The sequence below is a fragment of the Haemaphysalis longicornis genome, unplaced genomic scaffold (assembly GCF_048455015.1).
Source record: "Haemaphysalis longicornis isolate Haplotype H1 unplaced genomic scaffold, Haemaphysalis longicornis Haplotype H1 scaffold_2, whole genome shotgun sequence".
Classification (NCBI taxonomy): Eukaryota; Metazoa; Arthropoda; class Arachnida; order Ixodida; family Ixodidae; genus Haemaphysalis; species Haemaphysalis longicornis.
Window position 1 is genome coordinate 288639658 of NW_027526295.1, and position 24306 is coordinate 288663963.

General features: G+C 51.5%; 1 pseudogene across 1 annotated transcript; it reads left to right on the plus strand.

Moving 5' to 3' along the window:
• The first annotated feature begins 5549 nt into the window (after nucleotides 1-5549).
• LOC144168669 (polypeptide N-acetylgalactosaminyltransferase 11 pseudogene) lies at nucleotides 5550-19948 on the plus strand (annotated as a pseudogene). The gene is made up of 3 exons (XR_013322194.1): nucleotides 5550-6458; nucleotides 14628-14903; nucleotides 16405-19948. The product of XR_013322194.1 is annotated as a polypeptide N-acetylgalactosaminyltransferase 11 pseudogene (transcript).
• The last annotated feature ends 4358 nt before the right edge of the window (nucleotides 19949-24306 follow it).

Consider the following 24306-nt stretch of genomic DNA (forward strand, 5'->3'; position numbering starts at 1 on the left):
CCGCTCAGCACAAGCGGTTCAGTCAACCCTGTGTGAACGACGGGATGAAGGCGTTCAGTGCGTGTCCAGGCACGCATGCCTCCGTGATCGGGGCCTTCTCGGTGCCCCATTGCGCGCACGCAACGAGAACCCTCCCGGTCCTCCTCTCGGCGACCCCTTGCATGCGGATCCGGCGGGCACAATGGAAACCTGGCTCTGGCGACGCTGCGGGGCGGAAGGGGGAAGGGGTCCGCTCTTAGGGCCCGTGATTGCGGCCCGCGAGAGCTGCAAAAAACCGACGCCGCCCGCTGTCGCACGGCACTGTCTCTGAGAGAAAAATCTCAGCCTCTCTGACTATTCTTCCACCGTGTCTCTGACTTCGACCGCAGGCCACTTGGACCGGGGATTCATTTGTCAACGACGGAACCATACAGCGAGCACGGAGCGAGAGTCTCTGCAGTTACATACGTTCCTATTCTTCGGCCGGCGGACAAAGTGATTTCTCATTCTGGGCTCCTCCACTTGGCAGCTGTCGCGCGCGCACGCCCGGAGGCTTCAATGGCGCGCCGCGTGGCCCTTGTTTTCCACCGCCGATCCTCGGGACATGTGGGAAAAGAGCTTGGCCCGGGCCACCGGACGCAGTCTGCGCTCGAACCAGACCGAGGGTGGCTGCAGCGGCCGAAGGAGGTGCGCTGTTCGGCGCGACGGTTGAGCAGCGACCACGTTTGCAGGACTCTGCCGGACAAACCCCTTTGAAAAGAGTGGAGCTCCGGATGTGGCCCCGCTCGGACCGCCGAGCCCCGCTTCCGTCGCCCGGACCGCCGTGGCGTCCGGCCCAGCTTCCAAGCGCTGGGTCCATTGTTGCGGCCCTGCGCTGCGGGAAAAGGGTTCATCTGGAGCGGGGGGAACTCTGCGGTTTCTGGGAAGTAAGGACGAAGAAGGGCTAGGGTTTCCTTTTTGCTTGCATGTGTGCTGCGCTCTTAATGACGCCTATTAATCTTCCGCGAGAATGGACGTGCCGAAAGCTGGACCACAGATGGTTCATCATCCGAGCAGGGTCACACTGTGCGGCTTTCTCAACAGCCTGTCGCCCTCAACTTGATTGATCGTGGTGCGCGTCCGTTGTAATTCCGCTCGGCAATCTACATAGGCTGCACGGGAAATGAGTCGCGTTCGGAGGGTATAGTGAGCCATCGCCCAATCGAGCCTCCCGCGGATAGCTTCTTAGTTGCCTTCGACTCGATCCCCAAGAATATGCACAGCGCTAGTTCTTACACTGAGTGCAAATTTCTATGATGAAGGGGGAACTGACAGGGAGATGGCTTTAATATAGTTCTCTGCAGAACTAAATATCTGGGACAAGGCTGTTCTTTTTCTTTTGTATCTCCTTATTGTTTCGTTTTGCGGCTTTTGTCGTCGCGAGCACAAGGCGCTTGAACGCCTCTTACGCAGCTTTAGACGGCACAAGCGAGCACCATGTCGCCGCGTCGCGATAAGAGGTCGCTGCGCGGCTGCAGCAAGCGAAGCATCTAAAATCACGCCTTTAACTATGAATGACAGCGCAGGGTTCGCTTCGGGCTTTACCTCGGAGCCGCTTCCAGTTCTCTGTCACAGCTTGCGGGGGGCTCCGCGAGCTATTTTTGGGACGTTGCCGTCCTGCACGTCTTTTTTGGAAAGCGGGGAAGGGGGAGCGAGTTGCTCTTGTTTTCCTCCTCGCCGTCTCTGGTCGTACAGCTGACTGACGCTGGGCGGATTCATGAATGGCTGGGCCATGCCTGAATGTGGTGAGCATCTGTGCCCACGCACTCCGAGCCTCCCACTGATCTCGTGGGTCTCGTCTGTCAAAAAAAAAAAAAAAAAATCTGCGATGCGCAAGCACTCTTGATGTAGCGAATGCGAAAACATTAGTGTTTAAATGCGGCACGCTTACGCCGGTACTGCGGGCACCGCCGTGTTTCGCAGCTGCTGTTGATGTAGGCGCTTCAGTGTCCATATATAGCTGCACATATCACGCCGATGAAATTTGTACAAGTGTCTCGTGGGACGAAGAGCGTTCATGCTATGTACGGTGATGACGCGGCGCCTATAGGGGCACGTGTCCTCGCATCATCATCATCACCAAGAGCATCATCCTTTTCTTTCTTCGCGAAGTTTCCTCCCTGTTTTGTTTAGTAGGGCTTGGAGGCTTGGTCAATCTCCCTTGTTGGCGCTCCATACGTACGCTACTAGAGAGAACATGCTTTGATACTTTCCTTGAAGATGTGCTTTGCCAACTTGCTTTCGGGGAGGAGCCGCGCAGCACGAGCGACGCATTCGGTCAGGGGAACAGCAGCCAGCAGAAGCCCTTCGAAAAGAACTGCAGAAGGATCAAGTTGGGCTAGTTGGTTCATAGCGACCATATCGAACAAGCAGCGCAAAAGGGACGAGACAAAAGAAGCATGAATGTGTCGTCGTTCCTTCGAAAGGCAGCTGGAAAGTAAAAAAGACAAACTAGAGCTCTACATCTCTACCTCACCACCGCATTACCGCCTTGCAAGGAACCGATACACTATAGCCCGAACTGCAAGTGTTAAATCTTTATAATCATCATCGCGGCACCAATTCAATTATGATAATCGGTGCCCGTCATTACTCGTGAGCAGCTCTCCCTCGAGATGCTTCGTCTTTCTCCATCCGCCATCTTGTAAAATAGAACCACCATCACATCACCGATACGTATCGGCCCTTGGTCTCTCCTTTTATTTTAAAACTAGGATTCGACCCCTACATACGACTCTGCGCACCGAACTGCAATCCGAACGGCCCAAATGCTCACCGCCCAATATCATATCGTCCATCGCTTATACGTTCGTCAAGTTATTCCACGAAAGCTTAGACGACCCAGTCTCTTCAACGTAAGCAGCCCTCCGCAGCACCGCTCTCCATGAAATTGACGCCCTGCTCTGCGGATCCATCAGATCGCTGACGGCAACCCGCTGATTCTGCGTGAGGGATTCAACGCCCCTCACCATTCCTGGGGATACACCATCCAAGAAGGCGCAGCACTGCTTCAGTCTACTCAGCATTATCTTTTTTACAATATGCGACGATTTGACGATCCCTACAAGACAGGGCATACAGGGCTACACGTTCACTTCACGCAACCATTAATCGGCACAATTCGTCCTCCTCCAACTAAAAGAGCAAGTAATTGATAACCCAGCTGCAGACACTTACCGTCGGAGGGCAAGGTGCCTTTGACAACATTGCACATATAGCAATTCTACAGGGCGATCTTCAATTATGCTCGCGCTTTCACATGCAGCCTACTGCCATCTGCCTCCGACCCGTCCAACAGGACCTTTTTAAAGCGAAGCTTTATAACTCTACACCCCCCCATTCAAATGTTTTGTTGTGACCGTTGGTAATAGAAAACTCCAGCGAACAAATAAAAGAAGTAACTGGCACCGCCAGGAATAGCACCTGGAACGACTAGAGAAACGGAGTGAAAGCCCGTTGTCTTACCGATTGGGCTACCAGCCCACGCGGTGGCAGGCGAGACAGACGGTGCACTCACCGAACACATCTGCGGGTTTAACCCCTGCGATCTCGCGGAATGCCAGGTGATAGCGTCACCGCCGCGCGCTCCGCCCACGGCGCGTGTAGCGGCCGTATGCGCTAGGAGTTGGTAAAACTTAAAGGAAGCTCCCACCAACGCATGGCATCTCACTTCTCCTCCGTCCCTGGCGCAGATCTTGTCCCCTCCGTCGGCGGCGGCAGAGAGGGAGAAGTGAGATCGTCTAAGACCGGGCTTGAGCTTCCTTTCATTTTATAAAAAAAATTTTCCACTCATGTGCTTCACCAATACAGCTCATCCAACCACAATTCATGGATCATGCATGCATTGATTTAACATTAGCAAGGAACATCTCTTGAAGTAATAAACGGTGTGGTTAAGTGCATTTCTTTTGCCTCTGGTTTCACTCTTTGCAAAGCCACGTGTGTGAATTCGTGACGTCGCATGGGTTAACGCTGTGGGTGTCATTTACATCTTCGTTTTCCAGCCACCTCTACAGGGTGGATTGGCGCGCATTTCTTTTGCACACCCGTGAAAAAACTCCCCTAGGATCCGTTATCGCCCCCTACTCTTCAATATCGCTTTCCTTGAGCTACCATCCAGACTCTACAACATTCTTGATCCCCGCCATGCCTTTTAAGCCGATGACCTAACGATATGGACGACAACAAGCTTTTCGGGACAACAGCAGAACAAGCTCCAACAAGCCATAAACGATATGCCTGAATACTTACGTGGTCGACGACCCAGCTGCGCCTCTAACAGATCCGCCCTTCTCATACACCGGGCTCGAACACGCGACCGACCCCCAAAACCTGCGCCGGGTCCATCCGTTACAATCGCCACAGCTCCCGTGCCGCAAGCCAATACCCTCCGAATCGTAGGCGTCCCTTTTAGTACCTATGGGTCGGGGGTGGCACTATATACTACCACAATTACGCTGAACAACTGCACAGCCGACTTACGTCATCGGCCGCATCTGCGCCCAGCGCCACGGGCTAAAGGAACGAGACACGTGCCGCATCGTTCAAGCCCTCCTGGCCAGCCGCATAGCCTTCGGAACACCACGTGTTCGCCTGAAACCTAAAAAAAAAAAAACATCCAAAACTCAACGCTGTGGCCCGCAAGGCTTACAAGATAGCCCTCGCACCCCACCACCCCTTCACGCCGACTGATGAGTACCTGCTCAAACTCGACCGGGCAACGCAAACCTTCCAGGGACTGAAGCGGCACTCGCCGCTTTCCGCAAATTCACAACCCGGGCATTCGCAGGACGCAGAAAAGGCCGCCAAAATCCAACCACCTCCCAGTCGCGAGCCGTTATGCAGATCTCCTTTATCACTACCGACACATTCTCCTTGCTACGTTTCCCCTCATCCTCCTTTCAACACCAGCAATGAACGCTTTTGGCGCTGCCTAAAACCGAGACATCCTACAACATAACAATCCTACGTAGCATATCAACAATGTACCCTAGCATGGCCATCCTGTAAAACCCCCAACACTGCGTACAACCTATATGGACTTGTCCTCACCACCAAAACACGATCCATTTTCCTTCCCTTGAGAAGTTAAAGTGCGAGCTGACCAGAGGCGCAGGTCAACCTTGTGTCTCGTGCAAGAGTGGTTGCCACGGCTCGCGGATTTCCGAATTAGAAAGGCCACAAAAACCACCATCTTGAGCTTCAATAAACAGTTACTAAACACAACACGCTGCGCTCCTGGAACGTACTTTGGCAGGGGATTGACCATGTTTTTCGGTCCAGTTGCAGAAGGAAACGTGTCTGCGCTTAACACTTACGATTGATGTGTTTGTGAAGCTCAAGAAAAAAAATCTTCTTTCCCTCAAACACGTCATTTGTGACCCTGCACTCGTAGGCGTAAGTTTCTCGTTGGTTACTTTGTGCTAGAAAGTATAGACGAAGGCCGCATTGCTATTCTCATCACTCGTTCGAACACAGAGACGCCAAAACCGCCCCGTTCAGCTGATGTGGCCCTTGTGGGTAGCGTTAACATGCCTCTTCTGTGCTCTCGAAGGCGCCGGTCCCGCCTCATACTCAAGTTCTCCATCGCCTTCATGATCGCCTTCACGCTGTTCGTTCTCTGGAAGGACGCGTGGAACCACCGCGAGCGGTCCTCTCCTCGAAATCGCTCCAACCGCGCGCGGCGCGTCGGCAAGAAGTCGGCCAACAACGCCTGGAAGTGGATTCCCACCACCGAGGGGACTGCGGTCGCCTACTACGACGCCCTGTCGACGCCGGATGCCGACATTGACGGCGTGGTGAACCCCCCGCCCGAAGACGCCGAAGAGGAGGAGTTCATGGGCCGGTTCCGCCAGGACTGGGGACGTGACGGCAAGGGCGTGCATCTCTACGGGACGGAAAAAGTGCTGGCCGACCGTCAGTTTAGCAAGGCTGGCTTCAATGTGTACGTGAGCGATCGGATACCCCTCAACCGGTCCCTGCCCGACAGCCGGCCGGGCCAGTGCCGGGCGCTGAACTACCCCAAGGACCTGCCCTCGGTGAGCGTGGTGATCACCTTCTACAACGAGATCCTGTCGGCCCTGCTGCGCACCGTCTACAGCGTGGTGAACAGGAGCCCCACGCGCATCCTGCGGGAGATCGTTCTCGTGGACGACTTCAGCGACCTGCCCGAGGTCAAGGGCCAGCTGTACCGCTTCCTCAAGCGCCGCTTCCGGCCGGGCTTCGTGCGCCTGCTGCGGCTGGCCCAGCGCGAGGGCCTCATCAGGGCCCGCCTGGCCGGGGCCAAGGCGGCCCAGGGCGACGTGATCGTCTTCCTCGACTCGCACTGCGAGGTCAACGACGGCTGGCTCCCGCCGCTCGTCAGCGTGGTCAACGACGACCCCACGACCATTGCCAGCCCTGTCATTACTGTCATCGACGAGAAGTCCTTCGCTCACGTGGTGTGTAGAACAACCTTTCAACACCTTTTGACGGGAAACTTAATATATATTGGTCTTTCCGAGACAGTTGCCACAGAAACGGGTGCTCTGTTACAGAGGCATTACGGTTCAATTCAAATCGGACGAGAATAAGTGAGGTTGTAGCGCGAGCATGACATTTAATTGTTTGAATAGTGCTACAAAGGCTGGAAATTTCAGTTTGAACGTAAAAACCATGAACGGTAGGAAAGAAAACATGGACACAATGCTTGCGTTGTCTCCGTTCCACGTACGTGTGGTCTTGTCCGCATTTTGTGTCCGTGTTTTCTTTTCCAGAGTCCGGGGGTTTTACGTCGAAGCTGAATTCTTCCGTCAATGTGAACCAACTTGCTTGATACCGAGCAACGCTACAAAGAGTTTCTTGGGGTCTATGTGAAAGAAATACACGTACAAGTACGCGGTTTTTTGCAATTCTAACACAATCTGACTGCAGTAAGAGAAGTTCCAGTACATTCGCAGAAATCAGCAGCGTTTGAGTGATCATGGCAGAGCAAAGCAAGATGAGGTGACTAATAAATTTAGGATTAGCGCCGAGACTGCATGAGTATATACCGTATACGTAAGCTTAGCAGGCTGAGGGCCCGTCAGTGTTCTGTTTGTCTGAATAGGCGTCTTCAGGAGCTAGCGAACCCTCCAGAGCAGAACCCGCTCAGTGGGGATGGCGTGACGTCAGTGGCCGAGCGCCGGCGAGCGGGCCTAGGAGCGGGAGCGCGCCTTATGCGGAAGGATGATGTCACCTGGGAAACAAAACACCATCGGAAGAAAAGACGCTGGCTCGCTCTGTCGGCTACTACGCCGCATCTTCCCTGTAAATGACGTTGGGAGTCTTCAGGCACGATGCTTCGAATCTCGCAGTCAACTATTGCGCAGTGGTTGGCGCGTCGGAGTGGAAGCAAACGAAATTCATCAGCAGAACTCAACAAGAAAGCACCATGAGCAAAAAGGGCGTCCCAACAGGACTCCCCCCAAAAGAAAATAGCGGATACCACGCATAGGTAGGAATAGACGTAAAGCGAAGCTTCGCACTTGTGTTTGAACAGTGGCGTCGAGTCATCACTTGCATGTTTTTAAGGTGCACGTACGTAGATTGCCGCGTCGTCGGAAACGTCATGCAGGAGGATCGTAACCATGGGGTCCAAGTTTAACGGCAGGTCGGCGATTTTTTTTACAATAACGGAATAACTGCCTTGCGTTAGGCGCTCGGTCTTCATGAGGTGTTCCGCTTGTAGCTTTTGGGCGTATAGTGCTCGTGACGCTCGTCGTCTTTCGTGGCCGCCACGCGTCGCTGTTTTGCCTCGCGTCTTTGAGCCATACTTTGCACCGCGTTTCGCTGCGTAGCGGAGATGCTTCTGTTGGCCAGTACGCGGTTAAAACGTAGTGTAAGAAGCCCGAAGGTGCGTGTAAGCGAGACCACAGCAGCAGCAGCGGCCTAAAAGCCAGGAGGAGAGGTAAACATTGCTACGTGGCGGCAGGACGAATGACAGGACGAATGTTTTGGTGAAGTTGCGGAGTTCATCCCCACCCTGGCCCCTGCGGTGCTTCGTCTGGCCTACTGAACATCGCTCAAAGGCTCTTGTATCACGTCGGCCCGGCCCAGACCCGGTGAGCCATGGGCGCACCAGTCCCCAGCCTATTACCGGCCGAGACCAACCGACGTGACCTGCCGTGAGCTGAACAGATGTCGACGCCGTTCCCCTGCCCAGACCTCCGGCGCGTCTCCGAGACCTCCGGACGTTGATTCACTGCATCGGTGGTCATTGCTGTTTCGGGCCCAGTGCTCACCACAACCATCCTCACCAGCCGTGGCGGCGAGGACTCGTGCAATTTTTCATCTCATCGCGCATCGTCACCACATCCGTACATTTCCTACGGCCTCGACCGGACCGGTCGCTTTCGGCAAGGAGGATGCGTCACGGGAGAAGGGCACAGAGATCTCCGGGGGAAGAAGAGCCAGCTGCGCGGGCTCTCACGGCCCACATCGTGTGCATTGTGCAAATACATCGCTCACATCTTCCATGGTTCATTTCCTGTGTCCTGCTGCCAAGTAACAATGCTAAAGCTTTGTTCTGAAACCTGTTTACGCGGCGAGGCATGGCCGCATTCACCTCTCCTGCAGGAAGCACCCTGCGCCTGCACTCGAATTTGGCCGGAAGCAGAATCATCACCCTATATCAGCACGTCTTCAGCGGCGGAACAAGCATAGCATAGTGCGTTTGGCGCTGGCGTCACGTCGCGTGACAGGTGAACGCGATAGCGCGTGAGTAAAACAGCTGCACCCCGGCCAAGGGGAACTCCGACTCTGGGGAAACTTTGTCGTGCTCTGCTGCTGCCGCCTGTCGAAGTAATTTGCGCAAAAGACAAAGAAACGAAAACGAAGAGGCGCGATTGGAAGAACGGTAAGGAAGACTTTGATAATTACGCAGAGGAAGCCATTATGCTTTCGGCTCGAAGTAAGTTTTCTAACGAGAGTTCTCGTTTTTGTCGATTCTTTGGATAGGGGCCGCGTTTTTTAGTGCGGTCGTTTTGATTTTGTTATTTTATTCTGGTACCGTTACCTCGGCGGACCCCCAGATGGTACCTGCACAACAGCAGCTGGCAGCAATGTAAAGGACTGCTTTGCACCGCGTCAGCAGAATCCGTTACGAAACCGCACTTAGAGAACAGGTATACAGGTAAGCGTGGCGCGCGCTGCCTTGAGCCGGGCATTTTGTTGGTTTCTTGTGTGCCGGCAAGGCCGCGACGTTTACGCACGCGTGTGTAATCCTCTCACGCTGAGTCACGGAGAGTAGAATGCGCTAACGCCGCTAAAGGCCGCCGGCGCCCTTTTAAGAGGAAAGCGCGCATGCGAGCGGGCAGGCCACCTTGCTTCCTCCACGACAGTGAGACTCCTGGGGCGCCTCTCGCCAGCCAAGTATGCGGGAAGCTGCGGGTGCTAGGCATTCGAACGAAATTCTCTCGCTGCAAGGTATGCATGGTAATAACCACGGAGCCAGGAAACCTCCCAGAGGCGTTTCGCTCCTTGCAGTGGGTCTGCCTTGTGTGAACAGCTGGACCGCGGCCAAGGGGCCGTCACTTCATCAATGAAAGAGCCTTGATCGACAAACTTCGCGCTCTCCTTCGCTCCCCCCTCCCCATTTCTTTGCCGAGGTAGTGGAACAAACTCCTCCCTGATTACGTGTCCCGCCGGCGGTGGCGTCGCCCGCCGCCTCCGCCCGCGCTCTCAGGCAGGCCTCAGGAGGCGGCGTGCGTAGTGAAGCCGAACGGCCTTCGGAGTCCGCAGGTGCTCGTTCGCACGCGCGCGCGCAGGTGTCTCCACGCGTGCGAGTGCTCGTACCCGAGTCTACAAAGTAGCCACCAGTCCGTTTCCGGAGTTTCTCGCCGAAGTTATACGCCGCGGCCTTGGCACTGTCCCCTATGGCATCGTCGTTCTCTATTGTGTTTGAATTCCCCACTCCTTCGCGCTCTGTTCGTTAGGCGGCCCCGGCTTGGCAGAGTCGAGAAGCGGCCGAGCGCCGTAAAAAAGGCGGGGAAAGGGCAGCGAGCTATGATTCAGCTCGCGCACCGTCTGTTTTTTTCGCTTTTCCCGCGCTGCTATGCGAGAGCCTGTCGCCGAGGGCTGCGCGGCGGCTGCCTTTTCCCCTTCGGGCCGACACCCTTGAATGTGAATGCATTAAATCCGCGTGTACGTGGGAGGTCGCCCCTCGGGACAAGAACGCGCCGCTTCCTTGGCCTTTGCAGCCGTCGGAGCAGCCTTTCCCACGCCATTCGCACCAAGCTGCTGACGCCGTCCCCTTGGCTTCATTCATTGTTTTCTTATTTTCGGTCCGTTTATAGTACCCGCTCCTGGAACTATTCACCTAGAACGCAAGCATTTCCGCATCTCCTCAAGAACCGGGTGACGCAAAAAGCGTCCTGCTGCGGCTTATCGGGGTTCCTTTCTCGTACCTCCGTTTTGTGTCAACCGTAATGGTGCACGCTCTTAGCCCTGCGTCGCGCAAAATCTTACCTATTGCGCGTTGCAGCGAGGGTGTCGCTCCAAGATGGCGGCATCGCTCGGAGGTTCTTCAGCCTGGCTCTTCTTCATCATCGCCATAAGCGGTTGCCTGTTAGGTGCGATTTCCCACAAAAGGGCTTTGCATATGGCGGGCACGCTGTCATATGCCAAATTGGGAAACCGTGTCACGGAAGGCGCCGTTGCAGTCACGAGCCTCTCTCACGTGCCAGCATTTCGCAAAATCGGAGACCACGAGCAGTGGCCTAGCCAGGAATTTCGTTTGTTTATTTATTTATTTATTTATTTATTTATTTATTTATTTATTTATTTATTTATTTATTTATTTATTTATTTATTTATTTATTCCACGTTCCTACAGCGCTCGTAGGGCATCATTGTAGGGGGGCTATTTCGAACAGTATACAGTACATAAATTTGTCAGTGTGAGACAAATAACAATGAAACACTTGTTTGAACAACAATACATAAGGCAAATATCTGGAAAAAAAATTATACAGCACGCTCTATAGACTCAGCAAAATTCGTGGCAAGAAACACTTCGTTTGGGAGGTTATTTCAGTCACTAATAGTGTTAGGAAAAAATGAATGTTTGAACACATCAATGCGACATTGGTATTCTCTAATCTTTCTTGCATTGTCTCTGCGTGCGGATACATACTGTGGCTGTTTTAAATACAATACTGTTTAAACACAATTCTGTTCTAAATTCGTTCTGGGTGGGGGTCGACTTTCGATTACTTGTGCATATACATACGAGAAACGGCTGTTATGTCGGCCACTTCGGCTTTCACCTTTGGAGTCAAAATGAAGAAGCAGGAGTGCACAAACTACATGTCGCCCCAAATAGATGTTGGCGAAATTTTGCTACCGTAAAAACAAAACTAGCACCCCTCGAACTAACGTGCGACCTACGTGTCCAGGATAAAATCCGATTCCTTGACATTTGTTTTTCTTTTCACCCCGATCACATTTGCAGAAGCTTGGGGCCAATAAGTCGTTGCTGTCCATTCAAAACTCGTTGAAAGCGGTATTGTGAACTTGCGCGTCAGGAATGTTCTGAAGAACTCTTGCGAGCACGAAACGGGCTAAAGCATTGCAAAGCAGACGGTCTGCTTGGCAGAAGCAGGTTACCCAACGCGTATCACGGTATCGGTGGCTGAGTGCATACTCTGGAAGCCACGCATGAAAGAGCCTGTTGATGCGCAACTGCCGACGGAAAAAAGGCAGGTGGCGGCGATCCCGTACCTGCATCGCATGTCCCATAAGCTCAGAAAGATAGCTTCCCGCTCCAACGTCAAAATAGCTTTTTTTATGCTCCCGAGAAGCTGGGAAAGTCGGGCCGATTGGAAACGGCCAAATGGTCTGCGAATCCCTCTTTCAAGACAAAGCCCAGAAACAGATTTGTCACGCGCACAGAGCGTGTCATTTATCAGATTCCGCTACGTTGCGGCAAGTTTTACGAGGGGCAATCAGGCAGACGCCTGAGCTCGGAATCGGAATGGGGCTTCCTTGCTTCACACGGCAAAACGTGCGGCTGTTCTCTTCCCCTCTTTAAAAAGTGTGTTGTTTTGGCCAAGCACGGTCACTTTCGTACACGCTAAATTTTGGAAGCGAAAGCCACCGCTGATTTCGGTGATTTTTGCTTTGCAAAACGTCTGTGGCTTTTCGGGGCATAAAAGATGGATTTTTTAAACTTCAAACCCATAATTTGGTTCCTTCCGGATAGTTTCTCTTTCGCGAATGCGCTACGGCTTGTTCTCTCCTGCCTCTGATAAATTTTGTCTATGAAGGTTTTTATCTGTGCACTTTTATTCTGACACTTCTATCGATCCGTGAACTGTGCTGAACTTTATACGGTTTTATTTGCATTGTTCGAGGTATAATGACTACCTACTGGTTGATTGAAATTAAATGTGAATGAATGAATGAATGACTCGTAAAGCTTACAAAAACAGTACGACGGACGATTTGGGAAAAAGTTGCTCGAAGGCAACTTGACCAGCCCAAAAGCCCGGTAGACACACAGGGCAGCAAGACAGCGGGACGAGAAAAAAAGAAAAAAAAATCAGAAAAGAAAAAGAGAAGTAAAAATAAAAATTCAAACAAGAAATCACCAGTACAATGTAATCAAAACAAATTGACATCTTTGTCACCAAAAAAATAAAATACAAACAAGAATAACCAGTATATTCTAGTTAAAAAAAATTTACAGCTTTGTCACCACATAGCAACAGGAAAAACGTGGGAGAAATAAGATTTCAAAAAAATACCTAGGAAGAAGTACAATCACAGACGAAGTATACATCACTGCTGAAGGTAAAATGCCAGTAGGTTTGATTGGGATCCAGGATTTACGTTTTGATCAATGAGATAATTTAACAATGTTGGTAATGTGTGACGTAGCATTTGTACTCCATAGTTAGTTCTTCATTGGGGTATTTGCCAGAAATCAGGAGATCGTGTGTTATTACAGATATTATGACGCCCCAGAGAAGCTATATTACAAATATAGTTTAGATTATTCTTTTGTTCCCTATTGTACAGTAATGCCAAACGATAAAAAAATAAGTGTACAAGTTTTAATAACCTGAGCTCACTGAAAAGCTGTTCTGTAGGAAAATCGTACGGCTTCTTGCAAATTATTCGAATTGCTTTTTTCTGAAGTGGGAAGAGACAATTCAAGTTTGTTGTTGATGTTGTACCCCATACAAGGTTGCAGTAACATAGGGAACTAAAAAATAAGGCATTGTAAATCAGAAATTTGATTTTGCAATAGAGGTACCTAAGGCGAAAAAGTGTACCTACGATTTTGGAACGTTTGCCTGCAAGACAGTGTACCTGATGACTCCAGGTCATATGTTCATCAAACCAAACGCTTAATGTTTTCATTGAACTCACGATTTCAATTTCTGAGGATGCCAAAGTTACATCTGCTTCAATTGTGATGTTTTTGTTCATTGCATGAAATAGTACTGCTTTAGTTTTGCCTGTGTTTATTTTAAGGCCATTTTCAACACACCATTCATGGATGCTTTTTAACACCGAGTTAGAATTTTGTATTAGGGTCCTCACTTTGTTAGATTTAAATAGCAGAGTAGTATCATCAGCATAAATAACGTATTTAGTGTCATAATCTACATTTAATATGTCATTGATGTATATGTTAAAAAGAAGAGGGCCTAATATACTTCCTTGAGGAATGCCAATTTTCACCGATTTAATTTTGGAGGGGTTGTCTAACTGTACATACTGGGTTCTATTTGCTAAATATGAAGTGATAAGTTTTAAGGCAACACCGCGAACACCATAACAAGATAGCTTCTTGGTATGTATGTGGTGGTTGGGTTTTGGGCGATTGGTGTTGCAAGTTAGCGCACCGTGTGTCTTCTTTGTTGTATTGCCCCTCGTCTTGCGCTGCGCCGTGCACCAACTCACCCGAACCAGTGCTCTGCTGATCCCCGGTGTCCACATTTCTGGGTCGGGGGGGATGGGAGGCTGAAGCCCCACGCGGCACGCCCCGCCCGTTTCGCCGAGCTTTAAAGGAGCCATGAAGACAAAATACAAGTTGGGTTTATTAGAAAGAGTGCTTAGTCCCGATAACAATGATACCAATATCATCGCAATCTTCGAACAAATAACGGATATATAAAAGAAAACGTGTGAAGCAGTCGCGACCCCCTAGCCAATTTCCCGCAACGTTTCTATGACGTCACGGAACCTTGTTTGTGCGATTGGCGGCCGCCTAACTGACCTGTCGCGACGACACATGACTGGACGCCTGTAATGGGGCCTATAGTTCCATTTGACCGCATCACTTGAATGCTAACGTGCAGTTAACGCACTGAAAATTGTTTTATTGTTGGCCCGTATGACGTCATTCTTGCTCACAACACGTCACTGTGGCGCTAAATTTGAAAGTTTTTAAATACTTCTTGCTTTGTTTTCGTTAAAAAACATCTTTTGTGGCTCAATGGAGCTGAGTGAGATCCTGAATCCTAGTTCTTTCAAATTAAACGAAGTTGTATTTTCTCTTCATGGCGACTTTAGAATGGAAGGGAATTTAAAGCCAGTCGCTATGCGCCCGCGAAACAGCGCTCCCCATCGTCGCCGCGCAGGGTGGGGGCTCGCTGTTCCTGCAGCTGGGCAGCTTCCAGTGGGACGGCGACTTCATCTGGATCGCGCCCCCGCCGGGCTGGCGCGACTTCATGGACGCCGCCAAGCCCGTGCGCAGTCCGACCATCGCAGGGGGCCTGTTCGCCGTGGACAAGCGCTTCTTCTTCCAGATGGGCAGCTACGACTCCGGCATGAACGGCTGGGGCGGCGAGAACCTCGAGCTCTCCTTCCGCATATGGATGTGCGGAGGGCGCCTCCTCGTGGTGCCCTGCTCGCAGGTCAGTCCCCGCCCTCTCGGATCACGCTTGCTCGCCTTTCGTTGCGCGACTTACGCGACAATGTAGAAATAAGAGGCTTTCTTTCGACACTTTAATAGATGTGAAATTAAGGATAACTATTTCTAACCAAACGAATATTTCTTATTTACCCTCAGCACATCTTAGAGCCGCACGGTGACAGCTTCACCGCGGATGTGCGATTGGCTATGCCAGCCTTTGCACTCGAACCACTCGAAATTGGGATTTTCTGTTTGATATGCGCACTGCGCGTGCGGCATGTCCTGTTCGCCCGGGAGGGACGCGCGCAGCCGACGAAGGGCATGCAGTGTGGCCGTTCGGTGGCCGACGATGGTATGGTCGGGGGATGCCGGTCACCACAGTGAGAGACCCGGTGCATGCTTCTGACACGACCACAGGAGCAGCCGAGGCGGCCTCCAAGGAAGCTTCTGGTGAATCAGCAAGGTTGCTCACTGGTCGGAGCAATTCCTCGTTGCGTTCAGGACTCTGCGGCTTGTCTCTCCATGGCGGTGCGAGCGAGCCAACTGGATGGTGCGAAGCGCCGATCTGAGGGCAGACACAATCGACCGGTCACTCACATTATAGTCACATTTATCCATGTTTCACTCACCCAAAGTTGAACTCTTACGCTTCTCTGCACTTGAAACATTCGTTCTCACCCATGCTTTGATTTGTAGTTGTGTTTTGCACACCTGTACACACCTGTACTCAGCTGTACTCTTGCTCCCATTCACGTGTTCCCGTACGAACCTGTACTCTGCCGCATGTACGTGTACCCACCCTCACCGGCCGTTGTCTCACAGGTGTCCCTCACGTGTAAGTACGGTTACCAACTCTTCAATGAACGAAGTCGAGACGGGAGGGGGGTGGGGGGGGGGGGGGGTAGCGTACCCTAACATATGGAGGCAGCGAAATCAGCTTACTTTCTCGCGGTAACTTCCAGACAAATTTATTGTTTTTTAAGTGTTGCGGCCTCTTGAAGTGGTACTTCAGCTGGCTACGAGCGTGCTCGCAATAATTTCTCTTGCTGGAGAGTGTACTCGTAAAAGTTGTCATACTTCAGGTGGAAGTTCAGCTTTACTTGCAGCTCTGCCTGGACAAGTTCGGGCCAACTTCGTGTTCCTGAGCGTGACGTGCCTTGTTGAGCGTGCCTTGGATAGCAAAAAAATTTAACTGGGCGGTCTGGAACAAATCCGGGATATAAAGCTATCACGACAGGGACGACGTGGGACTCCGGACGTTGTATGAAAAGTCGGGACAGTCCCGTGAAATCCGGGATGGTTGGTAACCCTACGTGTAATCGTCGCTTGTATTGACAGGCTCGCTCAATACGTACTGCCTCGAAGACACCGGGCACGAAGATACCTAGATAGACACCGGGGTAAAGTGTATGCTACCAGTCCAACCAACCCGTCGCATTCTCTTAGTGAGGCAGGGCCCGCGATCGGAGTTTCGGCATTTAAAAATCCCGCTTTGCCCGCAGGTGGGCCACGTATTCCGTTCGCAGCGGCCCTACACGATCCCCAACGAGAGGGACAGCCACGCGCGCAACACGAAGCGCGCCGCCGAGGTATGGATGGACGAGTACCGGCACATCTTCTACGAGCGGAAGCCCATCTTCCAGGAGCTGGACGCGGGAGACCTGAGCGAGCGCAAGAAGCTGCGCGAGGACCTGCGCTGCTACAACTTCCGCTGGTACCTCGACAACGTCTTCCCCGGAGAGGTGCCGCCCCTGCCGGACCCTGCGGCGCCGGCGCCAGAGCCCGCGGGGGCGCCGGAGGCCTCCTCCTAGCACCCGCTCTCTTGGACATTGCAGTGAAGCCTCCAGAGACAGAACCTAATGCGCATAGCGCGAGGCTCGTCCCTTGGGATGCCTCGGCCCGATCCGTGAACGGTTGAAGTAAACTCATTTTCGTCAATACGGGTGAAGCTGAAGAGGGACTGTGCAAGTTTAGTTTTTGCGTATCAAGGTTTCAGTCGAGCGGGAACGGCTTTCTTACCACGGCCGGTCCCCCTGTGCGACATTTGACGCTCTTCTATCCGTCCGCTCGAATTCAACCGTAGTGCAATTCGGGTGAGGAGATCAAGGCTAGAAAATTAGAGCAAGAGTGGTCCCGTTCCGCGGTTAAAATCCATCTCGTGGATGAAAGGTGGGCGCAGACATTTGCTTATGAACATCGATTGCCCCTTTGCATTGCAGCAGCCCGCCATATACAGCACTGCTTCTTCACATCCAGCATCAAAGTGCCGAGAAAGTGGCAAACTTCGTTTTTAACGGTAAAAGCATGACTGGGCGAATTGGTAATTGATGACCTGCATGGACATCTGCCCACCTGTTCCAGTGTTTTGGCCCAGTTTTCATGCTTGTAAGAACGTCAAGTGAGAGCGGTAATCCTACATAATTTACAATGCGTCAGATAACTATAAGAAACCTCCTGCAATGCGCTAATGTAACCTGTGGTGCTGAGAAGAATGCATAGAAGAGTCCTTTTTTTTTCTTTACAGTGTAAACTAGCTTTCGGCAAGCGCAAAACAACTCAGTTCTTCAGCATCAGGTCTTAGCGTTACGGCAAGCTTGGAGAGATCTAACTCCCGTGTAACACCCAAAGAACGCATGCATATAGGCGTTGGTTCTAAAGGTGTTCCTGCGTTAAACTTTGATACAATGACAGTATATCATGGATGAAGAGGCTTGGTAACTGCATGAACTTATGCGAGTAAAGGTTCGGGCCAAAAAGCTTAGATGATAAATTTTCAAGAAGGTTGAGTGTTTGCTATTACCAGAATTTGTTTAGGGCACAAAATTCTTGTTTTATGCAACAAAAAAAGGTTTTGCAGATGGTTAAAGTGCGAATTTTCAGGCTAATTGCACGGCTTTAATAGTATATGCACTAATATGCTCTAATACTGTGCCGTCGTATGATACGCTGTTGCATCTGGAAGCATTCAACATTATCCTGGTTGTACCGACCCGCTCAGTTGCATGATATCAATATACGTTCGTCCACATCAATTGCTTTTTCTGACCTCGTTCACTGAAGATCCATTTTTTTTTTTTTTCATTTTCATCTATGATATTTCGGAGAGAGCCGGAAGCTTGTCGACATCATTCCCAACCAGAGGGTGCCGTAACGCGGCAACCTCTGAACGCCGAGCACACAATCTTCCCCTGCCTCGGCGACGGAATGCGAGCGGGCCGCGTCTCGACTCTCGAGCACCATGGGGTCGGCCCGCGACTTTCGCCGCGCATGGCACTCGCGCGCGTGGTGCTAATTGGATGACGTGATGCAGTGCACGGCCGTCCCTAGAAGCGGCGGTGCTTGTCTGCGCCGGGCATGCTTCAGCGCGTAGCCGTGTGTTTTGGCTGCGCGGCCACTGACTCGCGCCCGGACGCCGGCACGCACAAAAGACATCCATCGCGGTCCCGTTATCGTCGTCCCTCGGGCTAGACCGGCGACGCCCTCTTCCGCTCGATAATCGGCAAAGGTGCCGCTGCTGTCACAAGTGGAGCAGAGCCGCTCAGAGCCTGTCGCAGACAACGGTCAGTTGATCTCGGCGTTACGTGTATCTTGGCGCCACACGAACACGCAACCTGTAGTGCAAAAACCGTGGTCAGATGTTGTAACAGAAAAGCGGGCGCTGCGTTTTACAATCGGTGGCAGTTTGGCAACATGCCCCGAGTAAATCTGGGTAGTTCTTTGTTACCAACGTTGTGCCCTTGCGGTGCTGCACTGTTTCTGTACAATATGACTTGACAAATGGTCGTTGAGAGAGCCTTCTGTAGAGCCCACAACGCGTCCGTCAACGCACCGCGAGCCCTCCCGACGCGCCTGCAGGGACATTTTTGCTGGTATCCCCACAAGATTACACCGCAATGGTTTGCATTTCGACAAAGCAAGAGCGCAAGGACGCCCTTCGTGAAAGTGCTTGGTCATCATCATCATCACACCACCACTATCGTCGTTGTCGTCGCCGTCATCATCATCATCATCATACTGTCTACGCCCAGTGCAGGGCAAAGGCATCTCCCATGGATCTCCCCAAGTTTCCCGATCCTATGCTAACTGCGCCAATTTATCCCCGCGAACTTCTTGATCACCTAACTTTCTGCCGCCCCCTGCCGCGCTTGCCTACTCTAGGGATCCACCCTCGGTTATCTTGCTTTCGCATTAAATGCATGCCCTGCCCACGCCCACTTATTCTTAATTTCTACTAATATGTCCTTAACAGGCGTTTGTTCCTTGACCCACTCCGCTCTCTTCTTGTCCCTTAACGTTACACCTATCATCTTTCGTTCCATTGCGCGCTGAGTCGTCCTCAATTTAAGTTGAACCCTCTTAGTGAGCTTCCAAGTTTCTGCCCCGTAGGTGAGTGCCGGTAATATGCAGCTGCCATGAACTTTCTCCTTCAGGGACAATGGTAGGCTGCCAGTCATTATCTGAGAATATCTGCCGTATGCACTCCACCCCATTCTTATCCTTCTAATTATCTCTGCCTCATGGTTATATATTCTTTTACCAATTCCACTGCCTCGCCACCTATCCCAAACTGCTGTGATGTCCCGAGGTTATTGATCATTATTTTAGTTTTCTGCATATTAATTTTCAGGCCCACGGTTCTACTCTGCTTGTCCAGTGCCGTAAGCATGCTTTGCAATTCGTCCCCCGAGTTACCTTGCAAGGCAACGTCATCAGCGAGTCTGAGGTTACTGGAGTATTCTCAATTAACCCTTACGCCCACCTGCTCCCAATCAAATGTTCTGAATACATCTTGAAAACATGCTGTGAATAACAGCATGGTGGAATAAGCATGATGGAACAACATGGTGCGAATAAGTGCTTGGTAAAAAAGCTGGAGGTGGCCCTCAGACTGTCGCACCGGCTGTTGCATGCAATACCGTCTCTGGTTTCTAGTCTAGATTCAACTCCAACTAAGGCTGCGCTACATTAGCGGCCCCGTGGCGCAGCTGGAGAAGGGTGTAACAAAGAGATCGAGTAGAGCAATAGAACGAATTGGGTCACCCCTTTTTCCAGCCGAACGCGCGACAAGAAAATGCGCAGTAAAATGCTTCTATGCACGGCACGTAGCCTAGGTGGGCCTTGCCTGCAGCGCTGCTCATGCGGGTAGCGGCCGCGGCAGTGAACGGGGCCGCTCGAGCCGGCAGTTTTACATGGAAGCGGTATATGTCTAATCACCCCAGTCCTCGTACCCGTGTGGAACGAAACTCGGCGTGTGGAACGACAACTAGGAGTCTTCTATTCACCGCATGGGAAATTTCAGTAAAAGAAGAAAGAGGTGTAGGGCCTTTAATTTTGATTGATGTTTCCCCCGAGAAATGTCTTCCCAGCGATGCACTCTTGTATAGTTGTGAAGCCGACTGGATGGAGATCGGCGTAAGCTTGGTTTTTCTAGGCTGGCGTTCCCACGTCGTGTGTTGCGCAGTGAAGCATTGCCATCTGCGGAGGGAGCACGGTTGCAGCTTCATTTCTCGAATGCGTACCTGTCCGCCAAATCCGGCGGCTACATAGGAGTTTGTGCGCTTTACGCCAGCAGTCCCCCACAACTCACGGTGAAGTCCTCTGTCACCTGCCCGGGCTGAATGGCATCACTGGCATCGGGCCGCTATCAGTGCCAATTCCGCGGCGTTGCGGGGAAAGCGAGCGCGGTGACTGAAATTGCTCACTTCAACTCACGTGACACCCGCAAGCATACGACAAGGATCATTTGTAGCTTTTTTGTACGAGCAAGTATAAACGTTTCGAATAAGTCATACTTGGTGGAATAGCGCGTGAGGAAAGTGCTGCAGAAGGAACCAGCGGTTGGGAGGAGGATGGCAGCCGCACGACGGCTCCACATTTGTCTCCCAGCTTTGAGCCAAAGCTGCCAGCGCCATCTGGTAACTACGAGGTCGTATTTTCTCGCCTGCAGCGTGAGCTACGAGCTGGAAAAAAATATCTGAAGGAGGAAGAGGAGTCGAAAACCGTTTAGTCAGCGTTTCGCAAACAGGCGCCGCTGCCTCCGCAGTCAGCAGCACCGAGTGATGGTTCAGCGTTTTCCTACACGCGAACCCGCGGCTGCAGCGAGATATGCTTGCAGGGGTGAGGAGGAGCGACGATGTCCGCCTCCTATTTTCACAAATTTGCCTAGCCTTTCTTCTTTGACCCTGCGCGCACGTGTCTGTCAGCCAGACGGCGGCGGCGGGGTGGTGCAGCAGGAAACAAAAAAGGCACGGGCCGATGGAAGAACGGAGCTGCCGCCGCCGATGCGAGCGTGCAAGCAGCCGGTGAAGTGAACAAAACTGACAACTTTCTCTCCTCCGCACATTGTCAGCTGCGGCGCGCGTGTGCCGTTTCCTGAATCCTCGGGCTTCCCTTTTTAGCGCAGATTGACACTTTTCCCTATGCGGGGAACTCCGCGGTGTCTCCACTTTTGATCGATTCGGAGGGGTTGGTTGGGTTGACGGGCGCCGGCCGCGCACCTCGCTACAAGCACGCGCGGATATATATATATATATATATATATATATATATATATATATATCGTGTAGCGCGGACAGCTCGAACGTTTCCACCTCCCAGACAAGAAGGCTTAAGAAACTGAGTGAGGTCCGCCTAGTATGCCTGTTATCGCCGCCAAGAGATTAGTTCAACGGCATCCGCATGCTATGGTTTCTTTTTGTTTCCTTCAAAGCTTGCTCGTCACTCGCATCAGCTGAATGGAGCCCGTATGACGACTCCGCTCAGACACATTCTCGTTATCTAGGCGCTGTTGGCCCGCTACGAAGCGGATGGGTCTGCGCGGGCCCTCTCGGTTCATTCAGGCGACAGCCGGCAACGGCGCGTGTAGGCGTTGACGCGACGCGGCACGTCAGAATCGCATCGGGAGACCAATTCGGAGCACGCCACCCAAAGCACCCACCCGACGGCGTGCACATAGTAGTGCGCAGATGCGGAAACGGAAGGAACCGATTCCTCCCTTTTTTTTTCCGCCCTCTCTCTTCCTTTGGCTGACAGAGAAGTCACACGCGATGGACGTGCGAAAATCAAGTTTCTGCGATGTTGACTGAGTGAATCCCGCCGCTGTCAAAGGGAACGCAGACTGTTTAGCGGAGCCAGAGACTCGTATATGCAGGGCGCAATTCGGAGTCATGCCCGATAACCTTTCGGGCCTGATTTTGCTATGACGGGCCTAATTGGAACCAAGAGAGCGTTGATGGTGTACAATGACTGGAGCATGTATTTTCGAAGCCTTGAACGGCTGCCTCACATATCGGTTGATTTGCGCTGAAGCACCGCAGCCTGGCTTCAGTGTTCGAGCTCAAACTGTGCCGACATGTTGGCGTTTCTCTGTCAGTTATTCAAGAGTGGAAAGCACACGCTGAGGCTGCAATGTTCCAAGTAAATGTTCCTCCTCCTTTTCTGTTTCTGATGAGGTGACTTCTTCGGTTCTTTCATCTGGAATAGTGTCTGCGTACCGGCACCGATGACGACGACGACAATGTTGAAATACTCTTTAAAGCTGCATGGTTGCCCTGAACATGCTCAAAATAATTAAAAGACTGAGCAGTCAAAGGAATTAATAAAACAACTCCGTTGTAGACGACAATGTTGAAATACGCTTTAAGGCTGCATGGTTGCCATGAACATGTTCAAAATAATTAAAATATGTAGTTAGCAGTCAAAGAAATTAAGAAAACAACTCCGTTATAAAATTGATCTAGCTAGCCCCTCCGATTGTGCAGCGCGGTACCCCTTCAGAGACGGGCCCTGCATGTCGACTGACCCCTGGAAAAGCACGCTTTTTTCCGTAAACAGCCTTCCTGTATACCCTGCCGGCTTCTCTTGCTGCATAAGGATTTAACCACCGCCCGCGCTTCTGCTTTCCTGCAACGGACGCGACCGCATGTTAGTCGGGATAAAGCGGCAAAACACCATGACGCATGCGTATCCGCCGGCGCACCTGAATGCCCCTTCGGACCTTTCACTACCCGCGTTCAGAACGCTTGAACTTGCCTTTAAGTTACATTGGGTTTTATCGCATTGGCTTTGCCTCATTACGTACAAGCTTGCAGTGCAGCATATTTACAGGCTTCATGTACGTGCCTTCGGCAGGCACGACCACAGAAGACCCTCGCAGTTCCTGACGCAAGACGCCGTCACCGCGGGTGGGTGAATCACGCTGCCGCCTGTACCCAGTGCATTCCGCACGCACAGCCTTTCGCGCATCTTTATAAGACCTACTCGGAGTGTTACAAACTGGATTTCCGTTATAGTATCCGCTTTTCGGGAGCCGCAGAGCTGGAGCCATCCTATCGGGGCAAAAATGCTGCGCAGTGCAAGTACCATTAACGCTGCTTTTATTCAACACGCCAACTGGCACACGTCGTCACAATGCATCCGCGAGAGAAATTAGCCAGATCATCTGCCCGTTTCGACGATCGGGACCAGTCCGAGGTCGTCCTGCTGGGCCGGACTCGCTGCGTGCACACAAGGCACTCAATGCTGCGCTGACGCTGTCGCGAAGCAGATGCTTGTCAGATAGATGCTTGGCAGATAGCTGAAACGCTGCACATGAACTCTATGCAGCATAGGCTTGCATGTTCTGTATTTAATAGTACCCTCGCCTCCTTTATCCCTGGAATCCTCTATCCGCGTTCTTTTTCCGCCTAAACCTTCTTGCACACACACAGCAGCTGGACGGAGCTTACACCGTTGGGGCGACCTCTTTGTAATTTTTTCTTTTCGGTAAAATGTACATATCTCCCTCCCTCCCTTCTTCCTCCTCCTCTCTCTTATGACAATATGCGGCAAGAGCACAGGTTTTTTTGCAGTGACAGGAGGGGAAAGGCTTAATTCCGTGGTCGGGCTTGCCGGAAACACTTGCCGAGGCCTGTAAGTAATGCTGCACCGCAAGCTTATGCGTAGAGGGGCAAAGCCAACGCTACCGAACCCAACGTGAGCCAAAAACAAATACAGTCGATCCCGCATATATCGAACCCAGATGTATCGAATTATTGCATTTATCGAACAGTCCAAACATCCCGTTGGAAATCCTATGCAAAAAAAATATTTTATATATCGAACTATTGATACATCAAACTATTTTGCGACCCCCTTAGAGTTCGATATATCCGGGCTCGACTACTACCATTCTGATCTAAACCATCTACAGGTTCTGAAAATTTCGCACTGAGACGTTTTGCCCGTGTCCATCATGACTGCTTGGATGTGAACCGCAGCTGGAGTTTATATTGTCCATATTGCGCACTTAGCTTCGATTTTCTTGTTCTATTCCCGATGTTATATCTATTGCTCACTAGGAAAAACTTAATCCTGCTTTAAATTTCACGCAAATTCGAGTAGCAGTATTGCGGTAAAAACAATGT